Source organism: Ochotona princeps, chromosome 28 (assembly GCF_030435755.1).
Source record: "Ochotona princeps isolate mOchPri1 chromosome 28, mOchPri1.hap1, whole genome shotgun sequence".
Taxonomy (NCBI): domain Eukaryota; kingdom Metazoa; phylum Chordata; class Mammalia; order Lagomorpha; family Ochotonidae; genus Ochotona; species Ochotona princeps.
The window spans coordinates 12,312,362-12,326,501 of NC_080859.1; the positions used below are offsets into that span (position 1 = coordinate 12,312,362).

Below are 14,140 nucleotides of genomic sequence, written 5' to 3' on the forward strand. Positions count from 1 at the left end.
GACAAGGGAACAGTTTCTCCCCAGAGCCTCTGGAAGAAGCAGAGTGCTTGTGGTGCCTTGGTTTTGGTCCCGTGAGACCCTTTTGGGCTTGCCAACTCCAGAACTGTAAGATAGTAAGTCCGTTGTTTTAAGCTGCTGAGTTTGTAGTAACCAGATCCAGCAGTAGCAACTGAGGAAAGTGTTTCATTGGCTTTGTTCTGTCCTGGTTTTAGGTAGTTGTTACTTTCCAACTTTTGCAGGTTAATGGAGGGATTCAGGGGTGCTTTTCTCTGAGTTCCTGATCTCTGGCACTCACTCCCCCCACACTGGACAGCCTTTCAGAAGTTACTTTACTTTTTTTTTTTTCTACATAGAAACATGGGCCTCAGTGTAGTTTTACCTGTTGGCCCCAGCACCACACAGCTGCTCTTAGGGCAAAGAGGAGAAGGAAAGGGAACAGTGAGCACTCTCCCTGCTGTGGATTGCTTCACTGCGTTCTGACTCTATAATCACTGAAAAGTGAAGTGAAAGCCTGAACACCTGTGAGGTGATGAGGCTGCAGACTGTCTGGAATCTGCCTTTCAGCAGCTGTCTTGCATCACCATCACTAGCTGCGCTTAGTGGCTTGCCTCTTTGGGGTTTCCCTACAGGTTTTTACTGTTCTAGAACAGTTTTATCTGATTCTGAATGAGTGGCGCTACCTGGTAGTTACGTCAGGTATAACTCTCAGGGCCCCAGCTGACTCTGGACTTGCTCATAATTACACAGGAGGCCTGCAGGAACTGACCGTCCCTGAGTGTTGGGTGTGCTGTATTGGTCTTCCATTGCCACATTTCACAGGTTTGAGAACCATAATACAACTCTGTTACATTTCTGTAGCTGAGAAGCATGTTGAGGGTCTTACCAAACAAAACCAAGTGTTGCTGTGGACCACACGGCATTCATTCCCTTACTTGTGCAGCTTCCAGGGGCCACCTACACTCCTCAGCTCCTAGCCCCACCCTGTTTCATCTTCAGAGCTGACAAAGAAATCCTGTCCACATTACTTCACTCTGGTATCCTCCTCTGCTTCCTTCTACCTGTAAGGGCTGTTGTGTTTGTATTGGCCATGCTTGGATGGTTTCCTCCTCTCAAGGTCTTTAACCATATCCTAGGGGAGTAGGATATACTGGGCCATCGGGTAAGTCTTAATTTATAGAAAGAATGGAAAGTAATGATTAATGCAGTGAGCTGGGAAAGTAGACAGGCTACTGTAAGTATATGTTATTACGCCAAAGAATGTGTTTGGGAATGTTTTACGAGACTGTTTTTTCTTTTTGGAAATTGCCATTAACTTGCAGGTTAATGTAACTTTTGTGTTTTGTTGTGGTGTTTTGTGGGTAAAACAGGAAAAGATGGGAGTGGGATTATTTTGAGCAAATTTGAAAGTAGCCATGTAATTACAGTTACCTAATGTAGCAATTTGCTGGAATTTTCTTTTATGTTGGATAAAGTTTATGATAATAACATTAGTGTTTTATTCAGCAATGTTGGAGATATATTTTAGTAGCTGTATTAAAATGCTTTTCATTTTTTAACATGTGGTTTAGTCAAAGTTGTAACTGCACAATTGATGCTCCATTTCTGACCAAAGTGGAGTACTATAGGATCGCTTGCTTACTTGCTGGCTTGCTTTCGTTATTTTTCTCTTTCTTCCTTCCTTCCTTCATACCTTTCTCTTTCTTTTTCTTTTCTTTTTTTCTTTCTAAGATTTATTTAGACTTTTAGTGGAAAGACAGATTATAGAGAGAGGGAGAGACAGAGAGAAAGTTCTTCCATGCACAAATGGCCATAATGGTTAAAGCTGAGCTGATCCAAAGCTAGGAGCTGCCTCCAGGTTTTCTACGAGGGTGCAGGGTCCCAAGGCTTTGGGCCGTCCTTCACTGCTTTCCCAGGCCACAAGCAGGGAGCTGGATGGGAGGTGGGGCCTCTGAGACATGAACCGGCACATGCAAGAGGGCGTCTGAGACATGGGATCCCAGCACGTGCAAGGTGAGGACTTTAGCCACTAGGCTACCACACCAGGCCCAAGTAATTATATTTTTAGATTGTAAGGCTTCTGGAATGTATTTAACAGATTTCATAGTTGTTTTGATCAAATGTTTTTAAGTAGGAAAAATGTTTACTGTTTTAAATGTGAATCATAATAAAAATTGAACTTTAGTTGAACTTGCAAGCCCCATGAAAAGTGGCTGGAGTAAATAGCAACAGTGAGTTTGAGTTCATTGGGGTCAGTGAGTTTTAGAGCCAACCATACAACCCATTCAGTAGGATTTACTGTAAAGTTAATTAAAATACAGTTTATTTATGTATTATCTCAAATGCAGCGAAACCCAGATCTTGCTTCTGTCGATTCATTTCCCAAACACCCACAATAACTGGAGCTAGGAGAGGTGGAAGCCAGGAGCCTGGCAATTCATCATGGTCCCTTGCTCAGGTACTTGAGCCTCCACCTGCTGCTGCCCAGGGTGCACATTAGCAGGCTGATGGATGAGTCCCAGACGGTATCATGGCCACCCCTAAAATGCAGACGTTGGTCACAGATTGAGGGCTCCTGCCTGAGACTGTCCTTCCCCCTGCCCGCACTGCCCTCACCAGGCTTTAGATCCTGGTTGCAAGCCCCAGCCCCAGGCTCTTGTTCCTCGGCTTCTGACCAGCTATCTATAAGCCCCCTGCCTTTGTTTTGACCCATTTGTTCCAGCAGCTGACAAAACTTAGGGAACAATTTAGCAGCTTATTATAAACTGCATCCCTGTGGCTGCAAGTGAACAGATGCCTGGTGAGGCAGTGGGGAGGGGACAACCGAGCTCCTGGGAGCCTCACCCTCCTGGGACCTTCCTCTGTTCTGTCTTCGGGATGCTTGCCAAACCCTGTCCTTCCATGGTTGCAGAGGCTTCACTCCGAGAGTTCTCTCAAAAGCTCGGGGAGCTCTGGCTGCTGTCTTGTAGCCCATGAAGACCCACCCAACACAGGATTTCTAAAAGGCAAATGTGTCTTGCAGGGTTAGGGTTAGGCTATCTGCAACATCTTTTTTTGCTGGTTTTAAGTAAGGTCTCCAGAACCAAGGGAGCACACAACAATCCTTTTTTTTTTTTTCCAATATTTTGTTTTATTCTTATTTGAAAGGCTGCTTTACAGAGAGAGAGAGAGACCTTCTGTCTACTGGTTCACTCCCTGCATGGCCATGATTACTCAGACCTGAGCCAGTTCAAAGCTAGGAGCCTGGAGCTTCCTTCAGGTCTCCCATGTGGGTGCAGGGACCCCAGGACCTGAACCATTCTCTGCTGCTCTCCGAGGTCATAAGGAAGGAGCTAAATCAAAAGTGGAGCACCTGGTACTGCAGGAAGAGGCTTAGCTTACTACACCATGGCACTGGAACCTGCATAGAGGTTCTTACAGTTCAGGTGTTTATGGTCAAGATGAAACTGAATTCCACTTGGGCTAAAGATGTGCTTACATACAGTGCACATAGTGACAGCTGGAGGCATCCTGAACAGAATTAGAGTAATCTGAGGAAACCATGCTCATGCGAAAGGTGGCATTGTTTTTGACAACTTCTGAAGCAAGCTTCCTGCAAAGGCCACCAGACTCAGAGTCCATGTGGTACTGTACTCCATGAGGATGTAAGTCATTGAGAAAGAAAGAAAATGGATTGTTCTCTGGCTTAAAAAGGAAAGTCATAGAAAGGGATACTAGAAAAAAAAACTATGCCTTGGTTTTCAGAATTTTTTTACACCACAGTAAACTTATCTTCTCATTCCATTTTCCACAAAGTTTTTGAGCACCCTTCTAGCAGTGATTATTTAGATCATTAGCCACTGGTGCTAATTTAACTGCCAGCCCGTTTCTGTTCCCTGAGGTTGGATGGTGAGGTTGAAAATGCCAGCCCCGCCAATCCTGCATTGGTCTGGGTGGTGACCAGCTTGCATCCTGAAGTACCCTGGGCTACCTGCCGTCAGTTGAGTAGCACCCTGAAAGACACTCTCACGTTGGAGATGCCCAGGTTTGCAGACAGTTGCCAGAAAGCAGAGGAGACAACCAGAATCCATTTCACAGGATCATACTGCCCAGAACCTCCGTGAACTGCTGTTAGCCTGACCTAGAGGTAGCTCTGTGGCCTGGAGGCTGTGTAGGTGGAAAATGTTTCCCTCAGCCACTTCTGGACAGCTTTCCACCCCAACAGCATCACGTGGTATTGACATTATTACGTACTGCAGAAAAAAATGGGAGGTGACACATTCTTTAACCTCACTTCATCTTCTTAATCTGTACATTGTTGTAAGGTTAAATCAGCTAAAGCGTAAAATGGTGCTTAGTAGTAATACAGAAAGCTAGTAATTAAGGAATGCTTAATGCATCCTAGGCTGTGCTCTAAATGCTTTACTTCTGTTTCACTTAATCCTAATAACTCATTGAAAATAGGTGCTGTTATTATTTACATTTTGCAGGTGAGAAAAAAGCTTGAAAAGATGAAATAACTAGATCAAGGTTATATCCTGTAATGTGAGGTGATCAAAGAATTCACCAGGGGGCAGGCATTGCTGCATAAAAGGTAGAGCTGCTGCCTGTGACCCTGGGGTTCAACTTGTGACTGCTCCACTTCCCGTGTAGCACCTTGCTAATGTGCCTAAGAAAGTAGTGGAGGCCTTGAAAGAAAGCGCAAGGCCTTGAGCTCTTACACCCTTGTGGCGTACCAGGAGCCCCTACCTGCTATGTCTGGACTCTGGCCAGTGTAACCATTTGGGGAGTAAAGCAGTAGACAGAGGATCTCTGTCTGCCCCTTGCTCTCCTCCTCTCCCTGTAGCCCTGCTTTTTCAAATACATAAGTAAATCTAACTCTAGCTGGGTAATTGTCTTTAAAACAAACAAACAAAACATGAGAAGAATTTCCCCGCACAGTCGGAGTGAACAGAGTCAGCTGTGTTGGCCATGCTGCAAGGGAGCAGGAGGCAGGGTAGCAGGGGCTGCCTGCCTCAAGGGCTACAGCCCAAAGGTGCATACTTCAGCTGCATTCCATTTTAGTTATGTGATCCAGCAGGGACCGGCACTACCCTTAGATTTGGGATCTTTCCAGTACCCCTGGGCAACCCTTTACAAGTTCCACAAAGTGGCAGAGAGTCCAGTTCCAGGAAGTTCTCAGCTCTCTTTCCTCTTGCCCAACCCTGTGCTGGCAGATTGTGACCCTCTGTGAATGCTGCTTTTCATCATTATTGGCAGTGAGTTTCGGTGGCGGTGGTCATGATAGTAAACTCGATTTATTTTGCAGTGCTTAGCCTGGTCCTGTGGTAGGACGCAGGCAGATCTTCCTCACATCCATTGTTAATGGGAGTGAGAAACCACCAAGTCATGTACATCAGACTTTGAGCCTTGGGGGAAAAAGCCTGCAGCTGCCCACAGTAAGTTTGTATAAAGAATGCAAAATGTTCTGAATACCAAGTGTTCTATTTTCTCCTTATGTTTCTTAGTTGAAATCTAAAGTAACTATGAAGCCCTGCATGTGTTCCCATTTCAGAGATACTACAGAATCACAGACACAGTATGCACAGTGTAATTTCACTTGTGTCTTGAGGGATGCGTTTCAAGAATGGTTCACCAAGGGCTGGGTGTTGTGGCACAGTGGGTTGCGTCTCTGGAATATCAACATCTCATATCAGAGCACCAGTTTGAGTTGTGGCTCTTCTGTTTCTGATCCAGCTTCCTGCCAATGCAGTTGGAAAGGGTAGTGGATGGTGGCCTGCATACTTGGGCCCCTGCTTCTCATATGGCATACCCAAGTGTGGTTCTTGGTTCCTGGCTTCAGCCTGTACCAGCCCTGGATGTTGTGTTTTTTGGAAGATGAAAGATATTCTCTCTTTTTCCTTCCGTTATTTCCCTTTCCCTCCTCATCTTTCTCTTCCTCGCCCCTTTTCTCGCCCTCTCTTATACTCTGCCTTTTGAATAAATGAATTAAGAAATCTTTAAAAGTAATAGTTCACCAAAATGTTAGTAGTGATGCTGTGTGAATGATGAATCCATCTTCTGTTGCTGTATAACACATCCCAAAACATACAAGGCTTAAAATAACAGCTGTATTGTCTGCTCCTGATTCTGTAGGTCAGCCATTTGGGTGAAGGTAGCTGAGGAATCTTTGCTGATCTAGCCTGAAGTTGCTTCTAGGACCATCAGCTGACTGCTTGACTTGGGCCTGGATTGTCTTAGTAATAGCTGCACTTAGGATGGGGTGTTTTGCCTAGCCATGGAGATGCCAGTTGAGATGGAATTCTGGCTTGGATCCCTGGCTCTGGCTTCTGGCTCCAGCTTCCTACTAATGTCAGCCATGGGAGGCAGCAGTGATGGCGCCGACCACGGGAGGGAGCAATAATGGCCAAAGTAATCGGGCTCCTGCTACCCATGGGAGAATTGAATGAGTTTGGCTCTGCCCTTCAGCCTCAGCAACCGCGGTTAGCTGCCTCCATCTGGAGAGTGAACCACTGGTGAATGGGAATGCTCTCCCCTACTCTTTCTCACACAGGAAAAAATGAGGCTCACCGGTGTTATCCGGCAATTGGTGCTGGCTGTGAACTGGGCTTGTATTTTTATGTGGAACTTCATCCACAAGGATGCTAGCTTACTTCTTTTTATGGAATAGTTAGAGAAATAGTGAAAGCTGCAAGCCCTCTTAAAGTCTAGGGCTAGAAACCCTATGGTGTCATTCCATTACATGCTGTTGATTGGTATGCCAGTGAAGACTCAAGGGATGGAAAAAAATAGACTGCACCTCTGAATGGAGCTCTCGGGGATAGCAGTAGCAAATTCTGTGCTGGTAGCCAGGTTTCTTCATCTCTCTGTCTAGAGCCATTTGAAATAACTCACTAGTGTAAATTGTGTTGCATCAATTTATTCACTTTAGATCATCGCAGGGTGAAAGATGATTTGTGCATATTTGAAAGGTTTAGTCCTTTTATATATATTAAAAATATATATAGATAATAAAAAATTGTTGACATCCTGTAACTCAACTTCTCAGAAATAAGCACTGTTAACATTATTTACAATATATCCAACTTTATGAATGTTTATTTAATGATATGTAACTTGTTCTCCCCATGTGTAACATAGGATATAAATAATTTTTATGCATACATGTTATTTTATTGGGTATGATTATCCCTTGGTAAAGATTTAGGTTGCTTCTTCTTTGTGTGTAATTAATGCTGCCGTAAACATTTAAACATATAAACACGTATCTGTGCAGTTATTGTTAGGATAAGTTCATTGCGTGGAGTTACCTGGTCAAAGAACATAGTTCAGACTAACGGTCTGCATGACCAAGGCAGTGCTTTACGCATCGTCTGGCTTAGACTCATCAGTGGTATAACTCTAGAGCTGGGTTCACTGTGCTTCCAAGCAGTTAAAGGGGTCTCACTGAAAGCTAGTCAGAATTAGAAATCTAAGGAAGAATGTAGTTTTTTTTGCATTTCATTTACAAGTCAGCTCTGCAAACTTGGTAACTAATATTGCCTATTGACCAAAGCTTTTCTTCGCGTGAATCCACCATCCGAGTTTTTCATCTTTCTTCTTGCATTGATGAGGGCACTTCAAAAGGCTTACAGAAAATAGAATCGAGGCATGTTTCTTTTTCAGAAGGCTTGTTTTCCACCAGCTCTTTGAAGCCCTCCGGAATGTACTACCCGTGATGCATCTGTCTTTTTTTTTTTTTTTTTTTGAGTGATTGCAAATCTAGATACTTGAAAAACAGCATAAAATCCTTCTAGGATTCTACCTGCTTTCCTCTGCCCTGTTTTACATTTTTCTTGCTCATATCCAATTTGACAATTGTGCTTTTTGGATATTGATCTTTTTCACAAGCCAGTTTTCATATAAAACCATTTCCTTTTAAATTTTTATGTCACATAGCATTTGTTATAGAACCACAGACACGATTTTGACTAACATAGATTGGGAACAGGTAGCTAATAGGGAAGAATGCAGGTCTTCTGGGAGGGCAGGAGTGCTTAGACCTTCTGGAGCAGGAGTGGGAAACTTTTTTCCTGCCAGGGCCTTTGGGTGTTAATGATATGACTCATGGGCAACACTGTTATCAGCTTAAAAATTAGCCTGCCCTAGATTTTCTGAATTCTGAGTCCCACCTGAGGTTGTCTCAACAAGGCTGGACACTGCCCAGCCCTACTCCTTCTCAGAGGGTGGCAGCCTCTGAGTTGTGGACATTCATTGAGAAGTTAGGGACATCAGAGGGCACTTTGCCAAGTGCCTGGAGAACATTGATTGATTTGGAGGTTTAAGTGGTCAGAGGTTGAAGAGCTTCTGCCTTTTTGCTGAAGAAGCAAATTTCCTTCCTTTACTGAAGGAAATGACTTCTCTTTTTTTTTTTTAATTCTTGCTCTACAATTATACTTTTGCATTACACTTAAGGTACATTTTAACCCTGTGTCTTTGATGGATTTCACAGCAAATGTGTTGTAATTCTTGTTTGTTTTATATTCTTGTTGATCATTGGGCTTCTCTAGTAGAATTTCTCCTTTCATCAAATGTTCTTTTTATTTCGAACATTGTATTTAGAACTGAAGAATTAAAATGGTAAGCAGTTCCTCTTGTCTTTAGCACCGAGCTGTGAGATTTTGCCCACAGGAAACTAAACAAAGTAGCAGCTGCGATTGGAGCCTATAAAGGTAATGCAGTAGAGAATTTGAAGATGGTGGAAGATTTATTGACTGGATGATTTAGTTGGTAAAGTACAATTGATAACTGTGTAATGCTTCACTTTAGATTATTTCAACCAGAAAAGCAAGCACTATATAAATTTAAACTGCCTTCTTAGAAATGGTAGCTGTTGTCAGGAGCTGAGTTTGATTGCAGGAATACGCTTGTAGCAAAGAAGTGTGACCTTTAGATGCATTTAATCCCTAAGGATGTTTTGGGGAGTCTTTGTGACTTCTTTAAGCACACAATTTAAAATATAAAACCTGTGCATTAAGAGCTCTGTAGAGCTGACATTTCAGACTCCAGAACAGCCAGGATCCCACAAACACTGCTGTACCTGATCCTAAAAGATCTCCACAGTCCAGAGCCGTTTGGTGTTTAAAGGACCCAAGGCAAAATGAGGTTGCTGGGTTCCTCATAGTTTGTGAATTTATCTACTTACATGTGCTGCACGTGACATTTAAATATTTTTCATAGAAAAAAGGCGGGAGAGGAGAAATTACACTAATGGAATTTGAAGAGAAATAGTAATGTACTTGACTGAAAAGAGATCTGGTTTCTTTGCTTATTATTTTGAAGCTCCTATCCCAACTATTTAATATATTGGCATGACGCTTAATTGATACAGCTCTTCATCGTTTGTAAATTGTTCCAATGATCCCTGTAATGATGTATAAAGAGACAGAGCATTTCTTATCCCCGCTTAACCGTTGAGAAAACTGAGATTCCAATATATACTGAGTGATGGAAGCAGGACTGTAATCCCATTATCTTTTCACATTGATGCCTCTTACACTGTAATTGGCTTAAATTATGCCCGTCGACAGAGGAATGCGTAAGAGACTGTGGTCCATCTACTCAATGGGATCCCACTCAGCTATAAAGAATAAAATCCTGCTGTTTGCAACAGAATGGTTTCGGCTGGAAACTGTCATGCTGAGTGAAGTAAGCCAATCCTAAAAAGGACAAATATTATATGTCCTTCCTGATATGACAGTTAATATAAAAAGTACAATATATGCCTTGTAAACAAATGCACACTCACATACATACATACACACAGTTGTATGTTAATACACATTAGCAGTTCAAGGGAGACTAGCATTTTGAGATATAAAGGTACCTGGCAGTATGTGGCTCCACTTCTGAATAAAAGTACTACCAATGACACTTATAAAATTACAATACTAGGTTTTTACCTTTGTTGCTGCTTATCCTATCATAAATTTAAATGTCAAGATTGCACTCAACAGGTACCAGGGACTATATACTGTTGTGACACTATTCAGGGAGAAGGTGGCAGGGAAGAAGAGGAGAGGAAGGGATGGATGCCTATATCTACAGAAATATATCATGGGGGAGAAAAAGATGTTAAAAAATTTTAAAAGGGGTAAGAAGAGGAAACATAGTGATTTTAGGAATCACTGAAGTATTACTAAGTCCAGCTGGTTTAAGAGCCAGCCCGCTAGGTACTGCAGGGACCTGTTAACTCACAGCTGGTGAGTGCGAGTCCTTGGACTCCACACTTCAGCTGAATCTGGGTTCAGCCCTTGAAGAGTTTATGCACGCCCCAGTGTCGTAGCCTAGTGACTGAAGTCCTGGCCTTGCACGCTCTGGGATTCCACGTGGGCATTCGTTCATGTCTCGGCTGTTGTTCTTCCCATCTAGCTCCCTGTTTGTGGCCTGGGAAAGCAGTAAAGGACAGCCAAAAGCCTTGGGACCCTGCACCCACATGGGAGACTCTGAAGAAGCTCCTGGCTCTTGGCTTCAGATTGGCTCAGCTTCAGCCTTTGCGGCCACTTGGAGAGTGGACCAGCAGACAGATTTTTCTCTACCTCTCCTTCTCTCTGTAAATCTGACTTTCCAATGAAACTAAATAAGTAAATCTGTTTAAAAAAAAGAGTTTATGCATGGACATCAGGTAATGTTCGTTATGTAATACGTGTTGGGTTTCTCTATTGTTTAGACGTTTACTGCAGGCTCTCTGCTAGGCACCAAGAATATGCAGATGAGTGAACTAAGAGCTCCTGTCTGGAGGAATTACCCACATGTGAAGCACAATTCTTAATTGCTATTTACTTCTGCAGCAGTTCCTTTATAGAGCAACCAGACCCTGAATTTTTTCTAAACCTTCTCTTGGTCAGTCTCTATAAATAAAACAGTTACCAGGATTTAAATGTAATCATTTAAATGTGATCATTTAAATGTAAATCATTTAAATGTAATGAAAAGCTGGAGATTTCAGAACTCAGTATTTAATTCTAAATGTGAAAGGCTGCCTTGGCAAGCAGTGGGCTCAGTTTCCATTTCCCAGGTCTGAGAGACGGCTAGTAGTTTGTAGTGTGGAGAGAGTGAGGTGACTCATGAATCAAGAATGACTTTTCATCTCTCAGCGTAACCTCTGAAGAACGTTGGCAGAGCCAGCAGAGTAATTAACACCGCACAGTCTAATTATAAATAAAACTCTGTGTTCAGTGGCTACCGAGAAGCAAGCCGGAGCTAGCTAATCTTCCAGATTGGCGGAGTTACTTTAGATGTCTAGATAATGTGAAGTCCACTGCAAATCAAAGTGATTTTCTTTAGTTGTCTGAGAAGTCACCCTGGAAAAGTGAACATGAACAGTGCTACTTGTGCAAGTCCTACCATGTGAATTTTGTTTCTGGGTCCACTTATATGTTTATTTCAGTCCTAAATTTTTTATCCTGAGAATAAACATCTTGATTTTATGGTGCATTGTTTTATGATGAAATAAAATTGGTCAGAGGTAGACATTTGCTCCAGTAACAGTTGGATTTTTTTAAGGTGAAGAAGATTTTAGGAATTTAAAAAAATTATATTTGGGTTGGGATAGTAAACGGGAAAGAAAAAACGTGTCAGCTGAGGAGAGCAAAGAGGATGGGGGAAGCGGGCAGAGGTGGCATGGCGGCAGCAGCTGGGCCTGTCTCAGGAAAACCAAGGTGTCAGTAACACGCGGCCGCCTCCCGCACCGGGCAGAGGCAGAGTAGGCACCGTGCTCTGCTGTGTGTGCTCCAGGGCTGAGTGCAGGTGCGGCTGCCAGCACAGGACCGGCTGAGGTTTATATGCAGGTCTGGCGGTGGATCACCGAAATTCAGAACAAAGACACTAAGCAGGGAGGCCTACTTCACACAGCCAAGCGTTGTGATTACCTTCAAGAAAGGGGGGATTTCAAATCAGGTGCCTAGCTGCTCTGAAGTCTGCCATGGAAATTGTGATTCAACACTCACAAAGAGGTTCGAAAAAGTGTAACAAATACAGAGTGGCTAAGTAGGTTTTTTTTTTTTTTTTTACTTTAGAATGCTTTTTAATTTTGATGAGCTCCTAAGAGGTTTCCATTATAGTTCATTATAATATTTCCATTATTATATTTCCATTATCACTTCATTATAAATGCGTGAAACTACAGAGAAAAATGTCCTTTACCTTGAGAGGAGGGAAGTCTGTATTTGCCTGATTTAGGGGTAGCTGGTATTGTCACTGGCTCAGTGACTGCGTTTGCTAGATGATTCTTGAAAGAGGGACAAGTGTAGGTACTTGGGCTTGTGTGACAAGAGTAGGCGCTTGGCCTGTGACCCAGTTTTCAGTTGTCCCCGAGTTAACTAGACTTTGGAGGAGCTGTGGAAAACCTGGTCTCGGAGATCTAGCTGGTTTCCCAAAGAATGTGATGTAAAGCCAAAACAACCGCTTTCCTGCCCTCTGGCACCAGCAATTTTTGGCTTTCATTTTCTGTTATGGATCTGCTTTATAGTTCACCAATTACTGCTCTGTTCTTTAGTATTTATTCTCCTTGCTCATGTGTAATTTGCTACTCTTTTTTAACTTCTTGGAGTAAAAACCTACAGATTTTAAGCCTTTTTTTTTTTTCTAACAGGCGTTTTTTAGCAATACTTTTCTCTCAAATTTGCATTTTTAATTTGTTCATTTCAAATGTTTTCCAAATTTCTTATGATTTTCCTTTTTTGACTCATGAATTTTCTTTTTGCAGATCTATGTATGTGAAAGAGAGATGAAGGGAGGAAGGGAAGGAGAGAGAAAGAGAGAGAATATGAATCTACCTGCAGGCTTACTCCACAAGTGGTTGCATTGCCATGACTGGTCTAGGCTGAAACCTGGTACCAGGTTCTGCCTCGAGATTTCCTGTGTGGGTGCCAGAGGCCCAGGTAGTTGGGCCAGCATCTCCTGCCTTCCCAGGTGCATTAGTGGGGAGCTGGATTGGAAACTGAACAGCCGGAGCTTGAATAGGAGATGCTGGCTTCATAAGTGGTAGTTTAGTAGCTCATAATGCCACAGCACCTGCCCTTGGCCCATAAACTGTTAAGTTTTTTGTTCCAAATATGTGGAGGTTGCCTACCTATTTGCTAATTGATTTTTAAAATCATTTTTTTTTCAGTCTGAGAGCAGAGTCTCTAAAAGACTGTTTCAGTCCTCTGAAACTTGAGATTGATGGTGTTTTCTTTCAGCTTGGTCAGTGTTCACTGATAGCCCGTAATTGTTTGCTTTTAATATTTTCTGAGTGCCAATTAGGTATATCATTTTGAGTAATAGCATTGGTCAGCTCTTCAGACTTTACTTATTTTTCACCTGTCTTATCAGTTACAAAGATAAAGGTGACAAAAGCTCCACCTGAGGTTGCAGGTGTTTTGATAGAGTTTTGCCATTTCCTATTTTATGTTTGATGTCTTGTTGACTTTCTCTTTTTATGACTATAGAATTTCCTTCTGTTCTCTTAACCTTTTAAATGTCTTTAAGTGTAAATATCTGTCTTCTTTTTTAAAAAAAAAGATTTATTTTTATTGGAAAGTCAGATATACAGAGAGGAGGAGAGACAGAGAGGAAGATCTTCCGTCCAATGATTCACTCCCCAAGTGACTGCAATGACCGGTGCTGCGCCCATCTGAAGCCAGGAACCAGCAACTTCCTCTAGGTCTGCCATGCTTTTGCAGGGCCCCAAGGCTTTGGACTGCTTTCCCAGGTCATAAACAGGGAGCTGGATGGAAAGCGGGGCTGCCGGGATTAGAGCCGGCGCCCATATGGGATCCAGGGGCGTTCAAGGTGAGGACTTCAGCCGCTAGGCCACAGCACCAGGCCTTGTAAATACCTGTCTTCTAGGTAGCATATAGTTGATTCTGTTTTCCTCCTGTGTGATTATATCTCTGCTACCAAGTTGCAAGATTTAACCTAGTTACAATCTAAGAATTAAAATGGTTAATGTACAATTTTGCTGGTCTTTTCGTTTGCTCCTTTTGCTTTTGTTTGTCCTGTACTGCTTAATTTTGGGTCAATTAGGTATTTTCTTAGTATTTCTTTCTCTTTTCTGTAATAGATTTATCTTTTAAAAATTGTTTTTTCTTTAAGACTAATAATGTAAATCCTTAACTTATTGAAGTCTGTGTGTAGTCAGTGT

General features: G+C 42.5%; 1 protein-coding gene across 3 annotated transcripts in view; it reads left to right on the top strand.

Moving 5' to 3' along the window:
- LNPEP (leucyl and cystinyl aminopeptidase) overlaps positions 1-14,140 on the top strand; it is an 86,934-nt gene that overhangs the window by 12,064 nt on the left and 60,730 nt on the right. Inside the window, exon 1 of one of the 3 annotated variants that reach the window (XM_004586189.4) lies at positions 1,015-1,159. The exons of the other annotated variants lie outside the window; for them this stretch is intronic. The gene's annotated coding sequence lies outside the window, so the exon portion shown is untranslated. Of the gene's footprint in view, positions 1-1,014; positions 1,160-14,140 lie in introns of those variants that run through there. 3 annotated transcript variants of the gene reach the window in all.